At 41.5% G+C, this 19826-nt stretch overlaps 1 protein-coding gene across 1 annotated transcript in view; it reads right to left on the bottom strand.

The window, feature by feature from the left end:
* The window catches only part of LOC124159222 (kazrin), a 124637-nt gene extending 107514 nt beyond the window's left edge, over positions 1 to 17123 (bottom strand). Inside the window, exon 1 of the mRNA XM_046534871.1 lies at positions 15283 to 17123. The gene's annotated coding sequence lies outside the window, so the exon portion shown is untranslated. The remainder of the gene's footprint in view (positions 1 to 15282) is intronic.
* Positions 17124 to 19826: the final 2703 nt, after the last annotated feature.

The raw sequence follows: 19826 nt of genomic DNA, 5'->3' as shown, positions 1-19826 counted from the left end.
CATTGGACTGCTAGATGTCCCTGCGCCGCTATATTATATCGTCGTGTGAGCATCAAGCGAGCATAAAGTATCCATTTAATTTTATTCATTTCGGGGGGGGATCAATCCCCCTTGATCCCCCCCCCCCGGCTACGGCCTTGAACTCAGAATACATAAAGACTATTGAATGAGTGCAGAGCGAGGTGGCCCTGTGGGTAGAGCGTTGGGTGATTGGGAGAGTCCGGTGTTGAATGAAGAGTGTCTTGGGAAAGGCGTGGTAGGATTATACTGACAAATCCAGGTAGAGTTTGGCCTGATATACTATGCTAGCATTACGAATAAATAAACTGATTCAGGCGTGATATAGTGGAAGTTCGACATATCAAAATATAATGTAGTTTCACTTTTCCAAAATTATTTATAATTGCGAAATAGTGCAACTATATTTTATTTCAGTATGTCCAACTTACGCTATATAACGCCTAAATAAGTTGAATTTACGTTGTAGGATTGTGGAGATGAAAACAGTACGTAAGAGAGATGACCAGCGACAGAATTGACGCTGGATGTGATAGATGCGGTTGAATGGGGGAGGGGAAGGTCAACCAGTGGTCAAAGAGAAAGACAAGTCCCCATGGAAGTTCTGTCCGTTGGTTAGTGGTGCATGTTGGCTCTGGCTGATCTGTCGTTCGTGTCATTTGGGCCGGTGTGGTGGGAAGAGGTTTCCCAACCAAAAGTTCCGGGAAATTTCTCTGAGGAATCCCAGGCTGTAATTGGGTTACGTGTGGAGAGTGTACTGGTCCGTAAAACGCAGCGCTGCTAACTTTGAAGTTCTAACCCGTTGCCCTCTAGCTTTGGAGTGCAGGACATTTAAAGACAGGTTTTTACCCACGTAACCTCCCTCTCATCCACCTTGCCCCAATGGTCCGAAAAAAGAGATTGGTCGCTATAAGTGTGATCTGTGATTTCACCGGACTCCTCACCTTTTGTTGTTCCGATGTGCTTACTACCTCCTTTGGGGGAAAATAATGATTTTATCTATTAGTTTCCCAAAAATAATAATGCTTATCATTTTTTGTTATCTACTTTGAATGCTTTTTCTTATAACTAATGCCGGCGAGTATACTACATGCATTATATTGTAATAGAATCGATCGCTTTGGTGACTCTCGTTTGGCGAAACACACGAGTAAGGCCCTTACATCGGAGAAAAGTGCGTGCATACTCTGGAGGACAAGTGGTTTCCTGATTTAATCAATTTGATAATTTTTAATATTGCTCTAGAGTATTGTCTGATTTTACTCTTAACTTAAAAAAATATCTTTCTCTCGTTAGCAACAGGTTTCTAACTTCCATCATTTTAGTTAGGAGAAATGTGAGTTTGGACTCTTGTAATTGATGTATCACTGGCACATTGGTGTGGTTTCGTTATTTTTGGATGTACATTTTTTTAGATTTCTTATAAATTGCAGGAAATTTATGCATGGAGTTGTCACCCTCGAGAGATCACTGATAAAGCGTCAGATTTCAATAAATTTCCCATCTACGTTCATTAATTTTTGTCATTCAAACACACAATCTCTGTCCAGCCTCTTAACTCTGAGCCAAGAAAATACTATGCATAAATCTTTGGGCAAAATTCCTAAGCGTTTCTAAATCTTAGTCCTGGAAGTCGTTTATCTCTTTCCTCTTAAAAAAGTCTTCGTTATTATAGACCCAAATGTAATGATGGTTAAGAAAATTAATAAGTTCGAACAAATAAAAGTTTTGGTGAAAATTATGTATTGGCTTATTTTAATAGGCATTGAAACTAATTTTGTGTGCCCAGTCATTATCATTTTTGAAGTATATCCGTCGAAATAGATGCGGAGCACTCATAGGTATAATGTAACGTCCATGAAAAGCGTACAGTTAGAAGAACAATTCTCAATTAGATACGTAGATTTCTCCCTCTAAGTAAGCATCGCCGTTAAACAGGATGAGTTACCGGAGCGTGATGGGGAGTTTTAAGCGCCCGAGGTGTGGATGGGATTAGGGAAAGAGGGAAATGGCTGAAGGCGGCAGTTTTTCGCCGCCAGGGATAGGAGAGAAGTAATTAGGGCGGAAAACTAAGGTGAATCCTGCGGCGGTTTTTTTTTTACTCCAACTTTTCAAGTTTTTGCGGTGTGTCTCCCTGTGATGATTATCTCACCCAACAGCCGTTTCCTCTCCTTTTTTCTTTTTCCTCTCTCTCTTCTTACTTATCTCGTATTTCATTCTAGCTCTGTCGCATGAGTGATCATCTACGCTATGAACGGTCGAATGTGTGAACATTCGTGGCCGCAATAGTGAATTGCTGGGAGGTGTACCGGACCAATCATCGTTTCGAATTAAGAGGTACCTAAAATTAGTTAATTCAGTTAATCATCTCTTGATTCGAATCGAATTTCGGAGAATTCATCTCACAATCTGATTAAACTAACATGTCATAACCATTTCTGTAATAAAGATTGCGTTACCTTTCGAATGAAGTATATAAATTAATCATTTTAAATTACAGTTCTCCTGTTTGACTCTCGTATATTGCATGTCATCAGTCCACAGAGTTTCGGATCTTATCGTGTGAGTCATGATCCCGTTGATAATCTTACGATCTCTTCGTAGGGGTCGCCTAATGCCTAATTGAGTCTAGTAAGGCGGTCGGCACGCAGCGGTTCGCAAGCCGCATGCGGCTCTTTGGCTTCTGGAGTGTGGCCTTTCCCATTAAATAACACGTACGGGTGGGCACGTATAGTGCGATTTAAACTTCGTGGGCCGTATGTGGAAGTCAGCTTCCAGACCGGGCGGGTCTATTTCGAAGAAATGGTGTTAGAAGGGGTATTGTGGTCGGTATAGTAGTGTAGGTTGATCAGACTGAGGATGGTTTTATTAAAGGCCAGGTTATTGTTTGTGCCGCAATCAATTCAATGATCGTTTAAATCTATATTTTGGTTGAAATTTGGAACGTTTTGCTCTCAAGAGAAATTCCAATCTTTGTATTGCTCTTTTGACTGATGACTTAGCCGACCACTAGCCAAGTTAATGCATGTTGAGGAAACAAAGTACGCATTTTCAGAACCTGGTCACGTAATTAATTTTAACGGGTGTAAGATGATCGCTAGAGAAAATAAGTATTTTCCTCGGGTAACTAGGGAAGCTATTGAAATAGCTAAGAACACGGTGAAATTTAATAGAAGAGACGATTATTCGCTAGCTTCAACGTTTACAGGGCTCTTCCAACAAGCGAGTTCGAATTCTCGTCGGACCAATGGGCGCATGCATGGCTAATACCATATGAGGAAATGATCTGCATTGCATTCAGGGCCTGACGACGCCAGCTGGATGGCAGCTGAAACTGTTTTACCTCAAAAATAAATCGACGCGGCATAAAACCCGAATAGAATACGGTCATTAAGCTACCGCGGAAGCCTGTAGCTAAAAAAAACGTGCTATGGAAAAGGAAATGAGTTTTGCGAAGAGTGAAAAGAGGGATCATTATTCTTTCTTTGAATTCTAGGCATATACCATCTCAATTATAAGTTTTCAGATGTCAGATGAATTTTCACTTCCGCCCATCCACAATCCTAATTCATTGAACTGAGCTATTTTAACTAGTTCTTACATCTCTTTGATCTGTCTACCATGACTTCTTCTGCCTTCCTCTTTATTGTGGTGGCATTGGTAGGTTTACTATTCTCAAGAGTAAGAGGACTGATGATGAACAGTACGGATGAGTGGTACTTTCTTAATAAGGGTGAACTTTTCCTTTAGATAGGTCAGCAAAACCAAGCATAAACAATATTTATTGTTATTTTGTTATTACTATACTTCTAATTACTATTCTACGCAAATTAGTTATGCTAGTGCCGTATTCACAAATAATAGTAACTTGCGTAGTAATAGTAATAGTTAATAGTAATTATTTACACCTGAAAAATCGGGGTGACTGTTCAAATTCTCCCAACCTGTCTCGAGTTTGTGACGTTAGAATCTAAGCTTTCCCTGAAGCCTTAGTTTTATATGGCTTATTTATTTTGAGCGGAATTATTGTGGATTCCGCACTATCTGTATTTTGAATAATCGAAAAGAGGGAGTAAAGCATAATATTATTGGCGTTAAATTTATTCGGTGCATTTTCAAATATTTTTATCCTAACCTGTCTTGGTTTTGTGGCGGTAGAATTGAAGCTTTCCCTGGAGCCTTAGTTATCTATGGCTTATTAATTTTGATCGGAATTATTGTGGATTTCGCTCTCTCTGTATTATGACTCATTGAAAGGAGGGACTAAAATATCATATTATTGGCGTTAAATCGGCTGGAAAAATACCTTAAGCATCCTCTCTCGCTCTCAAGTGGGAAGAAGGCAGCATGGTTGAGGGGAGAGATTGGGGAAACGAAAGGGAGTCAGGGTCTTCGATGTAGAGGGGAAGAAGTGATCCTTCCTTGAAAATCCAAGCTCTGGTCCACTAATTGGAAGGTTAACCCTCGCCCCATCTCTCCCCCTTGTACCCTTTGATCGCTTTTGTTCATTCCCTCTCTGCTTTCTCTCTCCGATCTAACCTTCGGTTCTCTTGTCTGCCACCCTTTCTGGGAGTTGTTGTACCTATTTATGTATTACATACCCATATGGACGCTGAGGTTGGAGGACCAGAAAATACTCGAGGCGTTAGAAGTGTGGGGGAGATTTGAGAAGGTGAAGTGGACAGAGAGGAAGAGGAACGACGAAATGCTAGGCATGATGGGTGAGGGGAGGAAACTTCTACACGATATAAATGGAGTCGGAGGTCCAACCGCCCGGAGGACGGTTTGTGAAGTCCGACGTGGTAGAAGGAAAATGTAAGAAAGAGGGGTGGAGGAGGAAGAAAATAAAAATTATAGATAGAATTAAAGAAAGTAGGAATTATTGTGAAATTAAATGAGACGTACAAACTCGATTGTTTCAGGCTTTACTTTGTGAAAATACATTGTACACAATAAAAAGTTATTGTACTTTTTCACACAATTTATTAAGATGACCGGTTTCGTCGCAGAGGCGACATCTACAGGTACAGAAATCGTTATTTTTATAGTTATTTTGTTGTTTATTCGTTGCTATTAGGCGTTGGTAGGGGAGGGTTGCGATGGGGTTTGAGCGTTACTCAACTTCAGGGGAATTTCCAAGAGGGGGGAATAGTTGACAAAAATATTTTCATTTGCTGAAATTCCATTCCTGACGTGTTTCCTAATCTCCAAATCCTCCAAGCAGTCCATCCTTCTTCCCTTTTCCTCAAGGTGGAGAATTTCCGGAACAAAATCGCTCCTGTGGTCACTCTCCCATAGGTGTTTCGCGAAATGCGATTTGTCTTTCTCCCCGTTTCTTAAATGCCTTCGTTAAATGAGACGTACAACTTGGGAAGGAAGACAGGCCGGTGCAATTCGTGAAATAAGTGTCCAAGCAAACCAAATCTTATCGTTATATTTCTTTTATAATGATGTATGCGCTCGTGTTACTCCTTTCATTCCCTTTCTTGTAAACCATCTTACCATCGGTTTGTTTGTTTGAATCAATTACGAAGTACAAGAATCATACCACTCCCTGAAAGCGAGAAGACTTCATGCGTTCAAGGAACTCTAGCGCTATGGTGAAGTTCGGGGAAATAGGGTATTTCTTTGTACTTATTGAGTCACGATTACTTCATCACTCACAGCTTTCTTTGTAACGAATGTTCCTTTCGAGTCAGAATTTTTTTTTCATCTTAATATCCATTGACCCGCGAACGTGATAATGTCTGTTGCTATTTGGAAGAGAAAGTACACTGAGAGCATTAATTTCGAGGAACTCCACTTCCTCAAAATATACTATGTAGTTTTATTAAATATTTTTTTCTAATTGCTCCATTCTTTCCACTATGGAGGAAAATGATAAATGGAAAACATCTGTGTCGTCTAAAATTCAAGCGGAGTCATAAATTGCAATCAAAACGTTGCGGAAAGGTTTTAATTCCGGATTTTATTGGAAATGTGAGCCAAGCAGACTTTTTTCTCTGCTCACTTGATTTATTACTTCCCATTTATAATCCTCTGAAATGGGTTTGCTCTATATGCAAAATGAGATATCATTCTTTCTTAATGGTAGCCGTGAAGTTAATTCTCTCTTAACATGTGAGAAAACTGAATACATTCTTAATACTTGATGATTTACATTTCGCCATGCAGGTACCCTAGTTAGCTTACTTTAACGATTCAATGAATTAGACATATAACTTTAGAAACTGATTTTTATGTGCGAAACTATGTTATTTTAATTGAAATATATTGGTTCACAACGTATTACCTTTTTTGGTTTATTCTCAATCGCAGGTGCAGTCTCATATTGAAAAGAAAACATTTGTAGGAATATACGTTTACATCTAGTCATAGTTGTAAGGTCGTCTTTTTATACGTTCTCTTCACTGTGCCTTGTATGATGCGAATTACATTAAGCAATAGTTTTATTTTTGTTACATCCAGTATCTTCTTCATCAATTCGTGAATATGTAATTGGCTTTCGGTCTTTTTCGTGTGGACTTCCCCTTATTATTTTCCTGACATAATCAGAATACTTACCTGAGAGTGTTTTCATTCTATTTGTGTACTTTTGAAAGTGCTTCCGTTATTTTTTCTCGTCTTTACAAAATACTCACTCACTCCATGATTCAATTCGAAGGTTTGTTTGATTAGGCGAGGGTATAGCTCACCCTGAACTAGGCCATAGGAGTGTGAACTCAACTAATTCAGGGAAGGGGGCCAGTTCTTTTCCCTGGGCCACCTAGTACTTCGAATATTTTCGTTTGGGGTTATCCGAAGGCTTCACCCGGTATTTGAACCCGGCACCCCTCGATCTACAGCCAAATGCTCTACCCACAAGGCCACCACGCTCCTCTATAAGTTGACTTAATGACATAATTATAACTTGCGTAACAAGGTGGGGGACTGGAAATAGTAGTTCCCCCATAACAAGTCTCAAAATCTCATTAACTACCAAACAAGGTCCAGCAAGCTTAAAGCGTATTAACAAAAGTTTGGGAACTCCGTGTCTCATTTTCCTTTGCCACGTGCCCTCCCTTCTTCTGGTGGCCCGTGAGGCTGTCTTTTTTACTCAACCCAAACAGCCGGAATACGATGTTGGGGATTAGGGAAATTGATCTAACAAGTTGACCCATTATTAATCGAATGTTTAAATGAAAATGTAGACAATATAAATACCAGTTATACTATAGGACTTTTTAAATAGTTTTAAAAATTCTAAATTACTGGATCTAGTCCATATTCAACTTGGCGGTTTGCCCAACCACTAATACTGAATTAGCTTTGAAAAGTCCATTCTATGGTTGTTTTCGGGCAATTATAACAACCACATCATTATTTATGTTACTTATTATGTTATTATTTATGTTACTTCCTCTGCGGCATAATTACTATCGAAAGAGATATGCATTCACGAGTCCAAAGTTACGCAACTTTTGAGTTTGAGTATCTGTGTTACATCGATAGTAAAATAAAATATGTATTTAGTATTTAAAATAGAAGGATGAAATTATTTGGCTCACCCTTCGTCGCCGTTTGGATCAATCGCATAAATTTCATTTGATTTATCGGAGATACCTATGTATCGAATATTTATTAGAAGAATTTTAATGAAGGGAAAAGAATATTAGCTAGCGTTTTAGCGTTGAACCTGAAGTTTGCTTTCATGGAAGGTCCCTGCGTCATTTTGTTTCTCAAGCCGTGGGAGGAGAGATAGATTTATCGGGAGAAAGTGCCCATTACGTTCGCACCTCCCACGCCTTTTTACCCTCAGACATTGGCTGGCTGCTGACCCCACCACATCATCCCCAGTCGGACGTTAAACAAGGTCTCTCCCTATCCTCCGGCGGTCGCATTCAGAGCCTTGTTTGCATGCTTACCCCATTGTGTGCAAGGCGTTGGGTGCATTGGACCATCTCGCTTTCCTCCCTTGTGCATTACTCTGGGATGGTATCTCTATTGCTGAGGCGGATGCTTCTCGCGTATGAGGGTCTTGTAAGGTATTTGTTGGAGTGGGACGGGTGAGTATGAAGCGGAGGCAACGGTTGGGTAATGGGATGGGGAATATTGAATGACCACTCGAACCTCGGGGTAAAATCGTGTTACGTTAAAGGTGAAATTCTGCTGTAGCTCCCAAAATGTTTCCCTTTTAATCGGGAACAATGGCCGACCTTTGCTTACAAAGCAAATGGCTGAATAAAATTGTTCTCTGAACATATGCAAGCATGAGGTGATGTATAATTCAATTAAAATGCAGGTTTTGAATCGGTCGGAGCGATGAAATATTCAGTGAAATTCAAACAAACCATGGGGCTCTGACGGGTTCCTACATTGCGTAGGCTTCCTCCGGGTTGGTTTCGTAATCCGATGGAGGCGTAGGAAAGGAAATATCGCTGAGTGGATTCCGACGGAAGTTATCTGGCGACACTTTTCTGGCGACGGCGAGCCATCGAAGTTTTGAAGGGTAGGAATGGGGTGAGAGGGGAGTATGTTTTCCTTGTCCGCTATTCAGAGCGGGAGAATCAACAGCAGCGGGAGACCTCACGCAACACAAAGGCCAAGCGACTGAGGAGAAAGAAGAGAGGGAAGGAAAGAGTAAGGTGAGAAGTTCGAAGTGAGAATCCGAGTATGAGCGTGGATGGAACCGGTTTTCCACCGCCTCTCTTCAGAAGCGAGCCTCAACCTCCTTCAGCCTCGTGCAACATGAACACATGACCTCCTCTTCGGGTGGCGGAGATAAAGCGGGCAGGGGTGGATGGTATGGTATCAAGAAAATAGATGAGGGAGTTGCTGTGTTTTTGTGGTTTAGGGCAGTTTCTATAGCATGGCATTTGATATTTCAGTGATCGTCGACTGCAGCCCATCCGGTAGTCATCAGCGATTTAGTCTCCTCATGAGTGCGTTTTAACGGCCTAGTATTCAAAATAAATATAGATAATTAAGTATGCAGTCAAAGAAGACGTTTGAAGTCCTCAGCGCCTTATTTGATGAAAGATTTAGCTCTTCAGAAACCCAAAAGAGAAGACGTCAATCACTATTTTTAATATAACTTTCGTGTAGAAAATTGCCAAGCATGCATTTTTGGAAGAGGTTTGTTATGTTACTCTTCTCGGTATAATAGGAACTTACCAGATATATGTTTTAATAAAAGCAGGAATTTTCTCTTTCTCTAAAACTGCTTTCCTATTATAATAATACCCTATTTCGTTCCCCAGGTTGGCGTACTTCTGATTGCCCTTAAAAGTGTATTTTATGAATAAAAAAATATTTTAACGCGCTTTATGAACTCGCTCTGTCAGTGTGTGTTTTTGCCTATCAAATATTTCAGCTGTTAATTTTCAACTTTGACTATAGATATTGTTAAAGAGTGCCCTTAGAAATATTTGATCAAAATCGGGATATAACATTGATAAGTCTTTGCATTATATTTAATGTAATTATATTTGTAATTTGAGGTCTAGTTCGGCCGTTTACATCTACTTTATGAATTACGAGTATATCTTTATACTGTATGTTCTACCATACGTTGCAACGTACACGCGAAGCGGGATGCTATACCCTAGAGGAAAAAATCGAGAATTTTCATCAATGAACTCGTGGCGATAGGGAGATTGGCTGTAGGATGGGAAAAAACAGCGGAGACTACTGATTATTATTACTTCGGAAGGTTTCCGTTGGGGAGGTGGGTCAAATGAGGAAATCATTGGGTTCGGAAAGATGAGATGATGGTTGGGGGAGGAACTCAACGGATGCAAGGGACAGTTGCGGGAAGGGTCATCTTTGAAGCCTTCACCTTTCTCCCACACCCGAAGAGCATGAGACCAGCCGTTCTTCCATCTCCTTCCACCGGTCCTTTCTTTTAGGCGAGGGAGGAGCGAAAGGGATCCGAGACCCATCAAGGATCGACCTATCTATAGGGTCCAGGGATGGCTGTGACGGCTGGCGGAGGTAGGAGAGACGCGAAGAATGGGGTCGGCCGAGGGTTTTTAGGGGATATCCTCTGAGGTTCGGACTGGGTGGCGGCTGTGGGTTGGACTTGCATCTGGGTTTCCGACGTTGGAGGTGGGCATATCGGAGGGATGTGAGTAATGAGAGTCGGGGTGCGGGTGTAACTGCCCCCCAGGGGGACGTGTGTGGGCGGGGGTTGAAGGAAGCTGCGCCGGGCAGGGTACAAGGGATGCAAGGGTCTTGCTGATGTGTCGGCCCTTAGGGGAATGGACTCGTCCTGCCAAGGAAGGCAAACCGGCGTCATCCGGCGGGTGACTAGGCGAGGTGAATAGGGAGAGGATGTCCTTTCAAGCGTGTTCTATCCTATAGTGTTGCCCTCGCTATCGCCTCGGTGGTGGCTAATAAATGATTCAAATCGGGCCTTCGCATTCCGTTGGCCTGGATCGATGGACCAATCAGCGGACGGTTTTGGGAGTGCTTTCTTGCTAACCTCCCTCTATCCCCTTCGTTTCATATTTTCCTCCCTTTCCCCTTAGGATCAGGGCCGTACTCCCTGCCCCGTGGACGATGTCATTGAACCAGGTAAACTACTCAATCGGGAACTATTTCTGGGGGTGCTAAAAATATTTTCAAAGGTGGCCAAATGGTGTTGGTGAAATAAATGCCAAATCCATTAGGCTCACGCGAAGTTTTTCTTTAAGAAATTTATCTCCTTGTCCAAGTTATCGCGCCCATCACGTAGCAGAAACGCGTTCTCGGCGATACAGAATAAAGATATAGAGGTTTTCAATTTTAGGAATCTGTTTTTTTGTGCCCACCTGGAATCATATTGAACGGGTAACTCAGCTTAATGATAGTCCTTTTGAATTCACGAAATCCATAATTCAATGCTTATATTTGATTTTATACGAATAGGAACTGGGTTGATGGTAGCGTGAGGAAAAGGGAGTGACCTTGCGTTGGTAATGCTGAAAAGTGGGCGGTTCATTGGTGTTGCTGCTTTAGTTTTTATAGCACTGAAAATCGTTAAGATATGGGAGAAAAGCTGTTGTAATTTTTTTAGTAAAGTAGATAATAGGTATCTAAATGAGAATGACCTATTAATTTTTCTTCTTCGTTTCAAATAGCCTTAATACGCTTTAATATATTTTCTTAGTTTACCTTATTTATTCATCACTTTAGATCTCTTTTGCGGATCTTTCGTTTTATTAACAACTCAATAAACGCTGCCACTGTGCCACTCTTCTCTCATCGCTGGAAACATTTCCCCGAAGTGGATACCCGTGATATTTTCCTTTGAAAGTCTTCTCCAACTTTGATATCATGTCGGTGATATTAATTAGAGACACTTCAAAGACTTAAATAGCTCTCATAAGCTCATTTGGGTAATGAAGTCTTCCTTAGTACTGGTCTTTACTTTCGTCGGTTATCGTAGATTCACACACAATCTGACTATGCTTATTCATCTACAGGTTTGTAATATGCCCCATTAAAGTGTTAGTATCGTGTACTTGTTGATCTTTTGGCGATTCACGGCTATTAATTGTCTCTACAATTTTTTGCTTTTATATCACCACATAAATAATAATTCCAAATACTCTAATCCAGTGAAAAGCGTATGCTCCAAACCTTGAAATTTCTTTCATGAACTTAGAAGTAGATTTATTCTGAGCACTATAAAATAAATAATTATAATATTTACTCAAAAGATAAGTGGCCTTCCTGGTTCGCTATTTATGTCAGGGTTCACGTAGAAACTTCGCTACTAAGTAGTGTGTATCCATTTGTGATCGCAGTTCGCAGCAAAACGCCTTCTGGAGTGTTGCCGCAATACTTAGCTCGCGATTCGGAAGGAAAGATTTTCAGCAAGAAAGAAATGACAGCATAATCACTCTGAATTATTTTCCTCCTCCCAGAGACAGACTTATTTTGCCTATATTCACTTTGGTGAAATAATGATATCAGCTTTTAGCTGTATTTCCAAAACACCAATCTCCGAATTGCCTGTTTTTCCATCTAATTTTTCACTGGCTCGTTCCTGAGTGCCTTTATTGTAAACCCAGTGTCGGCAGAAAACCAAATAAGGTGTAATTTATCTAATTTGAACATTTCGTTTTTCCAATCAAGGTGCTTCAAAAGGCGAGAAATCCATTTATTATCCCCTTCGTAAAAACAATCAATCCTAGGGTTAGCCCGTCATCGTCCTGCTCGCCTCGATTAGTTCCCTTAATTGAAAATGGAAAATAAGCCTCTTCATTCTTTGTGTTATCGATGAAATTTCCCTGACACCACCAGAATCACCTGCCATTCTCTTTCTATCACTCTCAATCCGTCTGCTTTCATTCTGAGGTCTGGTTTCTTTATACGGTATTAATTATTCGCTGGTCGCAGCAAATAAAATTTTTTCGACTAGTTGGGGCCTGGAAATAGACCACACTCAGGAGATATCTCTTCGAGCATTGCCTTCACAATTCATTTAGCAAATTTAGTTTGATGAAGAGAAGCCGTTATGTAGTTTTTCAGGCAGGCTCCAGTTATTTATTTAAAAATGCCATGTAGCAGTATTTTAAATTTCCATGGATGTCTTAAACTTTTTAGAGTGGATTTTCCTGGAAGGCAACGATAAATCTGATAAAATATTATTACCAACCCTGTTTCTTCTTTTATGCAACGGGTTTACTTTTCTCGTGCATGTTTTATATGAAAGCAATCGCTGGGTCCTCCGTCTTGGGTCTGGGTCGGCAGGTCCATTTGGGCATCTCATTTGCCTTTGTCAAGTCTACAATTGGCAATTCTCTTGGTGATTCAATTTTTATTTAGCAACATATCATACTATACTTTTCCCATACTTTTCTGTAACTAAAATACTGTCGGTGTGTCTTCGAAACTTGATCGATTCATGTTTAAGCGATTCGTCTGAATTAAGATTAATGAATGATACTTGAATCTTGCGATTTCAATTCTAAGATAAATGTAGAAATTCCAATTTTAGTCTTGCTAGTAGAGGTTACTCAGTGGTCATTTATACGGCAATGAAAATTAGTTATTAACACCATAAGGTATCAGTCCCTTACCGTTCAACTGGGTCAAAACTTACGGTTTATTGACGAGAAGCAATATGTGCTCTATGCCTGCATATGCTTGTAACCATATGTAAATTCCTAGGTGATAAAGTTAATATCAATTGGGAAAATATTATTACTTTAAACCACACATGTGTTTTGGTTGCGTTTCAGTTGTAAAAACGGCTTTAATAATTAAGGTACTTAACAGCAAAATTATCTCGCGTATGAGAATTAAAATATGCCGAAGGAAAATAAGTCATTTTAATTTTAGTTTATCAAGTGAAGCTGTCTAACAGTAGATCGGTATGAAGATAAAGCTCGGCCTCGCCGATTGAATCTTTTCGGCGGAAGCAATCAAATTTGGATTTATCATCGGGAAAAAATATTATGATGCTGTCGTTGATCCTGTTGGTTCTATCGTTTAAGTGACTGACCTCACTGGCACGAGAATCCATAATCGTATCGAGGGTCTATCGACACGAAAGGACATTTTTATTCTGCCATAGGGACGGAGAAGGCATTTTCAAAACGTTAAAAAGGCATCGTGAACGAAAAAAGTAATTTGGATCTGAAAACTTCGGTAGAGGAATGATAGTTGAAGAGCTATTAGCTACGAACCCCACTCCCATGACTCTTACGTCAAGGCAACATTTTAGAATGATAGTTTTCAGTAATAAGCTATAGAAAGGTATATCGGTGGGAAACAGTCAGGACAATTGCCATTGTAAGGGCCGGGGTGCAAAGAATGAAGTATATACCGAGGCCAGCGACGTAGGAATAGTTGCTGCAAGAAGACGTCTCAGAGCACGCTTAAAACGGGATTAAAAATTAGGATACACATAGCGATCTGGAGATTTTTGAATTATAGAAATGTGTTGGTGACTTGAAATTATCTGAACAATAGTGTAGTACTGAAGTGATTCATCATCAATCTGCCTCCCCTTGTTCTTGCTAGCTGCTCAGCGGACGATAGTAAAATTAGTGATTCTTGTTTAACTACATGCTTTGAACGGTTTGGCAACGATATTTCTCTCCTGCTTGAAAAAACTCTTTAATGGTAACGGGTGATTGATGTTGCTGTTTTTCGACGTTAAATTTATTAAAATGAATGTAGTTAATTTAGGTTTATTTGATAAAATGTGGTGAATAACTTATGAAGCTTGTACAGAATCAAAACGTATACATTTTCCTATTTGAAAATAATCATTTTTCGTTGAATCTGATTGCATAATTTGGTTCAGTTTTTTAAATTTTGGACTCTGTTCAAGTCATACTGTTTGCGTATAAGTATGAAGTTTGTGTACGAGTTTTATTTTGTAGAAAGAACTTAGTGTTAGTTGACGTGCGCATGATCGTTGAATCATTACAAATATATCGTTGATAAAACCATAAAGATGTTGATTTAATGTTTTATATCAATGATTAAAAATTCTTCCAGCGAGACTGCGACACAGAAATCTACATCAGAAACGCTGTCATGGGAGATTTTTCCCTTTACCGAATCCTGAAGTTTTCCGTTTTCCGCATGCCTCCGCAGACTTTATGCCCACAGTATAAACTGAAGTTTTTTCTTTCATTTATAATATTTATGAAGGATTTCAGCATTTTTTCTATATTATTTGAAAATCAATAGCAGTAGTATGAGAAATCTAGTAGCCCTACGTCTATGCCTATACTTACTGCTTCCTTTTGATTACCTTCTGCACAGATTGCTCGGCTGCATTCCCTTCATTTACTGATACTTAGCTCGAGTTTGGGGTATCTACCAGCAATTGTATTGGATATCTGAAGTAGATTCTGTATTATTGCCTTCATTGAGCATAAGACTTTGTTCTCGCTTCTAATATACTTCTTTTGTATTTCCGTCGATAGCTTATGTAAACTTAATCGAAGCAAGTAAGAATGAAAGCCCGCGGACTTATGTGGAAAACCAATTTCGCTTTCGAACCTTGATGAGTTTAATTGATGTAGACTATTTTGGAAGTTTATTAGACAAAACTTGACTTTTGTTTTCCTGTCTGATGTGTGAAAATGCTGTTTATGTAAAATATATCACGAAAATTAGTACAGAGAGAGATATGCTGCAGTACATAACGGAGTAAGACATTCCATAAAACTGTTAAAATTTTTAGGGCCTCAAGAATGCTTAGCTTTTCCCCTTCTGTAATTTCCGATGGGCATGCACGTAAGTGAATCTCCTCACAAAGACAATATTATCTCTGCTTACCTCTTTCACGGACCAGCATCCAGGTGCGTCTGTCACTATCCTGTCGTCGGTCCATCGTCCTCGATGGGCCGCCTTTCGGGTCCCTCGACCGGCTGCCAGCCTCCACAGAGCACCTCTCCACCGCCTCCCGGCGGCATGATGAACCAAGAACCGATCAGCCTCCTCTTCGAACCGCCATCCAGAGCTGAAATCGTTATCCTTGCCTTCTAGGCAACCCCAAGCACACGAGACCTTCCGGGTTGCATACGTTTATTTTCCAATCCCGAACACATGCGAACGCTTCTTCGAATTTGACGTCCTTTCTCGCGAGGAGATGCTCCCGTGTAATACACCACCGTTGTACTAACCGATAGTGGAGGAGTTCCGAGTTCCTTGGGGCGTCTTTGCTTCCCCTTACGCCGTCGGTGGGGGTGCTACGGGCTTCCTTTACCTTCAGGGGATCCCCGAAGCTGGGGTAAGGATAGGGAGGGATCTTAGGGTGACTCACTTCTCCCCGATGTGGGTAGGAAGTCGAATCAATCGAAGGCGGTCTATGCTCGTACGGGATTCCCTAATGCTTATAGGGTGCACCTCCTCCTCTTTCGGAATGGGAGAGGAGACGGAAGCACTGGGGGAAAATTCTCAGAACTAATCCTTCCGGCACAGACGTTTCCGGAGGAGGCGGAGGGCTCGTAGGGCGTCCAGCAGGAGTTCCCGTCGGGACACTTTCGTCCAGACACTCTTCGAGCTTCCGATACTCTTGTGAGATTATGAAATACAAACAAACACTTTGGAGATATATATTCCTTAGCTGAGGAAGGAGCAGATTTTCCTACCTCACGCGAGGGCTTCACATTAGGTTTTTGGTAATGTGATAAAAGGAATGATGAAATGTTTTGGATCTGGTATGAAGCAAGTCTTGATTTTATGTTACACCGGCATTCACGTTATTGATTCAGTTTTGATCAACTTCAGTACATGGACAATTTAAGCTGGCTTAGGTTTGGTGTGAAGCGAAAATTGCGTGATGAATTCACCAAATACTAACTCATGATGATCACTTAATGTACTTTCACTACTGTATCTCTTATAGGGAATTTTCATTCCTTCCTTTTGTTATAATTTGTTACGCGCATCTTAGAATGGTGTCTATTACGGCAGTAATGATTTTGAAGACGACGTTTAACTCCAGGCGATGGGATATATGTTGAACTTTGGTCTTAGTTTAATCTCAAAAAAGGAATGGACCACGCGCACTTGCTTTTGTCGTAAATTTCAAAAATTCATCTGCTTGGGATATCACTAACACTGTGGCTGGGATTGGAGTGCGAGCACTGGCGTGTTGATGATGATAATCTGGCGCTCTCACAATCCTTGCTAGTTTTCCTTCGTTGCTTGAGGGACGACGAGGGTGTCCTCGGCGGTGGTTGTCTCCCTTGCCCGGGGTCCCTCGGCCGCTGTCTCCGCCGTCGACCCTCCCTCTTGCGCCGTCGGCTCCCGCGGGGAATATCGAGGGCACGGCCACGAGACTCCTCTCCAAACAAAACCCCGAGGCGGCGAAGGGAGAAAGGCCGATGGAGAGGGGGTGTGTCTGTTCCCCGTTTGTGTGTGTGAGTTGGACGGTATGCGCGCGTTAGAGGGGGGTCGCGCCGGGAAAATTAATGGGAGGAGGAGGAGTTGCCGGAATGGATTGCGATGCGAAGGTAGATGCGGGGGTGGATGAAGAGAGGGGCGGAAGAGAGAACTGGGAAGTTTTTTTTCTCCAGCGTATATTTTTCTCGCCCGTGGGGAACTTTGAGGAAAGGTTTTGGTGTTTTTTGGGGAGGCGTTAATGTATTATGTATACGTATTCGTGTTTGCTTATGTTCGGGGGCGTGTGGGCAAAGATGTGATTTCCTTCTCTGTGTGTTCGCCTTTGCCCCCCCCCCCCCCCACACGTCCCCGGTTTTCGGGAGGAGCGCGGGAAGGCAAAACTCGGACGTATGAATATGTGGCGTATAAGTCTCGTGTCGTCCGCGGAAGTCGCCGTCCCGAGCAAGGCGCGAGAAGTCTTACTCTGGCTGCTTGACCGACTGACTGAGTCCGAGTCGGATGCGAGGGTCTTCCCCCTTCCCCTACAAGATGATTCTTACCCTCCCCTATCCCTCCATGCCCCTACCCCCAAAATGCATCTACCATTCGGATCCCCTCTTCCCCCGAAAACTCCGAGATACTCAGATTCCCCCCTCCCGTTTCCGACTCCTCCTCCTCCTCCAACCTCCTCCGCGTCCCTGCCTCCACGCTGTCTCTTTCGCCCACTGAAATCTTCCTCCCGAACCACCTCCACCCCCGCGAAGAATACCAACCAATTCCCATCCCCTCCCTCCTTGGCACGTCAGGGACAACCCCCGCCATCATCCCGCAAAGAGACTAGCGAAAGCTTCCTTCCCCCCCGCTGCTTCCATTTTCCTCCCCGAGCTCCCTTGTTCATCCTACCCTTCCAGCCACCCCAGCTTCTCTTCTCCTCCCTCCCTCTCTCTCGCATATCCATTTGACTACGCCTGCGCGCGCTATGAGGACGCCATGTTGCCATGGGGGAGACGGCACATCAATGAATGGGGATGGGGTTGCGAGGTGGGCCGGTAAGGGGTTTGAGGGAGGGTCTCCCCTCCCCAGCGAATCTCTCCGTAGGAGGTGATCCACCTTTTTTCTTCGTAGATGGAACTATGGTGGGATCCCGGTGACTGGGTGCAATTGTTCCATCTTTTGTTGCACTTGTATTGTGAGAATTAATCCTTCAGTATTACCGTGACTGTATGATCAACGTAGTTCACCCAATACACCTACTTGGCTTGATGGATATTCTCTCTGTGTTTGAAATATCGTATGATAAGTAGTGCAATCTATTGAGAAATATTTCCTTCCAACTCAAGAAATGAATGAGCTGTGATACGGGATATCTTTGATAAGGCATGGTCCTGTCAAAGCACGCTAAAAGAATATTGTCTGTAGAATAAAATTTAAGCACATATTTATAATTTAGATTCTCAAACTAATTTTTAACGCAACAATTTTCACAGTGATTCCTTCATTTAGTGCTTAAGTAAGAATGCGTAGAATAATATAACTCGAAGTATTTGATTTAATGGAGAATAGACTTTTTCCATTGCATTAGGAAACGAAGACATATAGTAAAGCTATTATTTATTACTCTAATTGTATATCACTGTAGTTGAGTCTTTCATATTTGTGTTTCTTACTATACGTATACTTTAGTTTTCGGTCTTCAGGAATAATTTGTGCGCATCGCCGTTAACTAGGTTTCATTTTCAATTTTCCTATAATTTTTATTCTCTTTAAATTTTCCGGAATACATTTCATCTTTATTATACTTCATGGAGACAATATTTAAAAGGGCCCACCATATGTAAATTAAAATCCTCAAATTGAAAGGTAATTGCCATAAAAACGTCGGTGATGAGGGATAAATAAGTAAACCACCCATACAAGTCAACTTTTCATCTCATGTTTAAATTGCAAATTAATAACATTAATTGTAATTTTTCAGCTAATAATAAGTCTTAAAATGAGTAAGCTGTGGTACATTAACATTGATAAAGCATATTCCTGTCAAAACACGCTCAAAGAATAGTGGCAGTAGAATAAAGTTGCATAAATTTGTAGAAGAATAGATGGTAGAGAGTGTGATATGCTGTGGTTAAGGTCAATGTGCAATTAGTTAAACTGTGTTTTTCAATATAATAATCATAATCACCAATAGGATAACGCTGGCTTTATGCCCAATGTTGCCCACACAACACACCTTCTTGGATTGATGAGTATGTTGTTAAAATTTCATACGATAAGTAGTGCGATCTAATGAGAAGCTGAAGTCTTGAATCTAAATTTAATTCCGCATTGATGAGAAAAAGAAAATCCTGAGATAAATTACATTGTGTTGCGCTTTCCTCTCTGAAGGAAGTTACTGATGCGAGTCAAAATGAGAACATAGTGGTAATTAGATGGTGATAAAGAAATAACAATGGGACCCTAAATCGAATGGTGCCTTAAAGGCTTCCATCAAAAATGAATGCTAATGGACGACGCAGAAGGAGCCCTTGCTTTATTCTGGCAAGGAGTTTGTGAAAGGGGTCGGAGGGCTCTTTTCGCGGAAGGAAGCGGGCTGAGGGAAATAATAACTTCGGACAAGCTCCCTCTTCCTTACTCTTTCTCCTCCCCTTCTGCTCCATCTCCTTTTTGCTCTCGTGGCTTTCCAATAATTTGTTCCAGTCCAAGAAACCCAAAAAGCGAGACTGTCAATTGTTTCCCGAATTTCCTCGCCGTCTGCGTCTTGCCTGGCGTGAATTTTGCTCATTTGCGGGAGATTAAAGGAAGGCCTTTGCTCGAGAGAGAGGAGCGGCAAGAGCTCTGAGGGTTGGGTGATTGGGGGAAAGCTGAGAATAGTAGGAAGAAGGAAAGCGAGGTAGGCCGCCGCTCACCAAAAAAATAAAGGGTCGACCCTTTTAGAGCCCTTGGCAGGGGGTAGGAGGAGTGAGTGCGGTCCTTTTTATTATAGAAGGCCCTCC

This window comes from Ischnura elegans, chromosome 5, assembly GCF_921293095.1.
Source record: "Ischnura elegans chromosome 5, ioIscEleg1.1, whole genome shotgun sequence".
In the NCBI taxonomy this organism is placed as follows: Eukaryota; Metazoa; Arthropoda; class Insecta; order Odonata; family Coenagrionidae; genus Ischnura; species Ischnura elegans.
The sequence above is the reverse complement of the archived record's forward strand: the minus strand, read 5'-3'. Positions and strand labels throughout refer to the sequence as shown.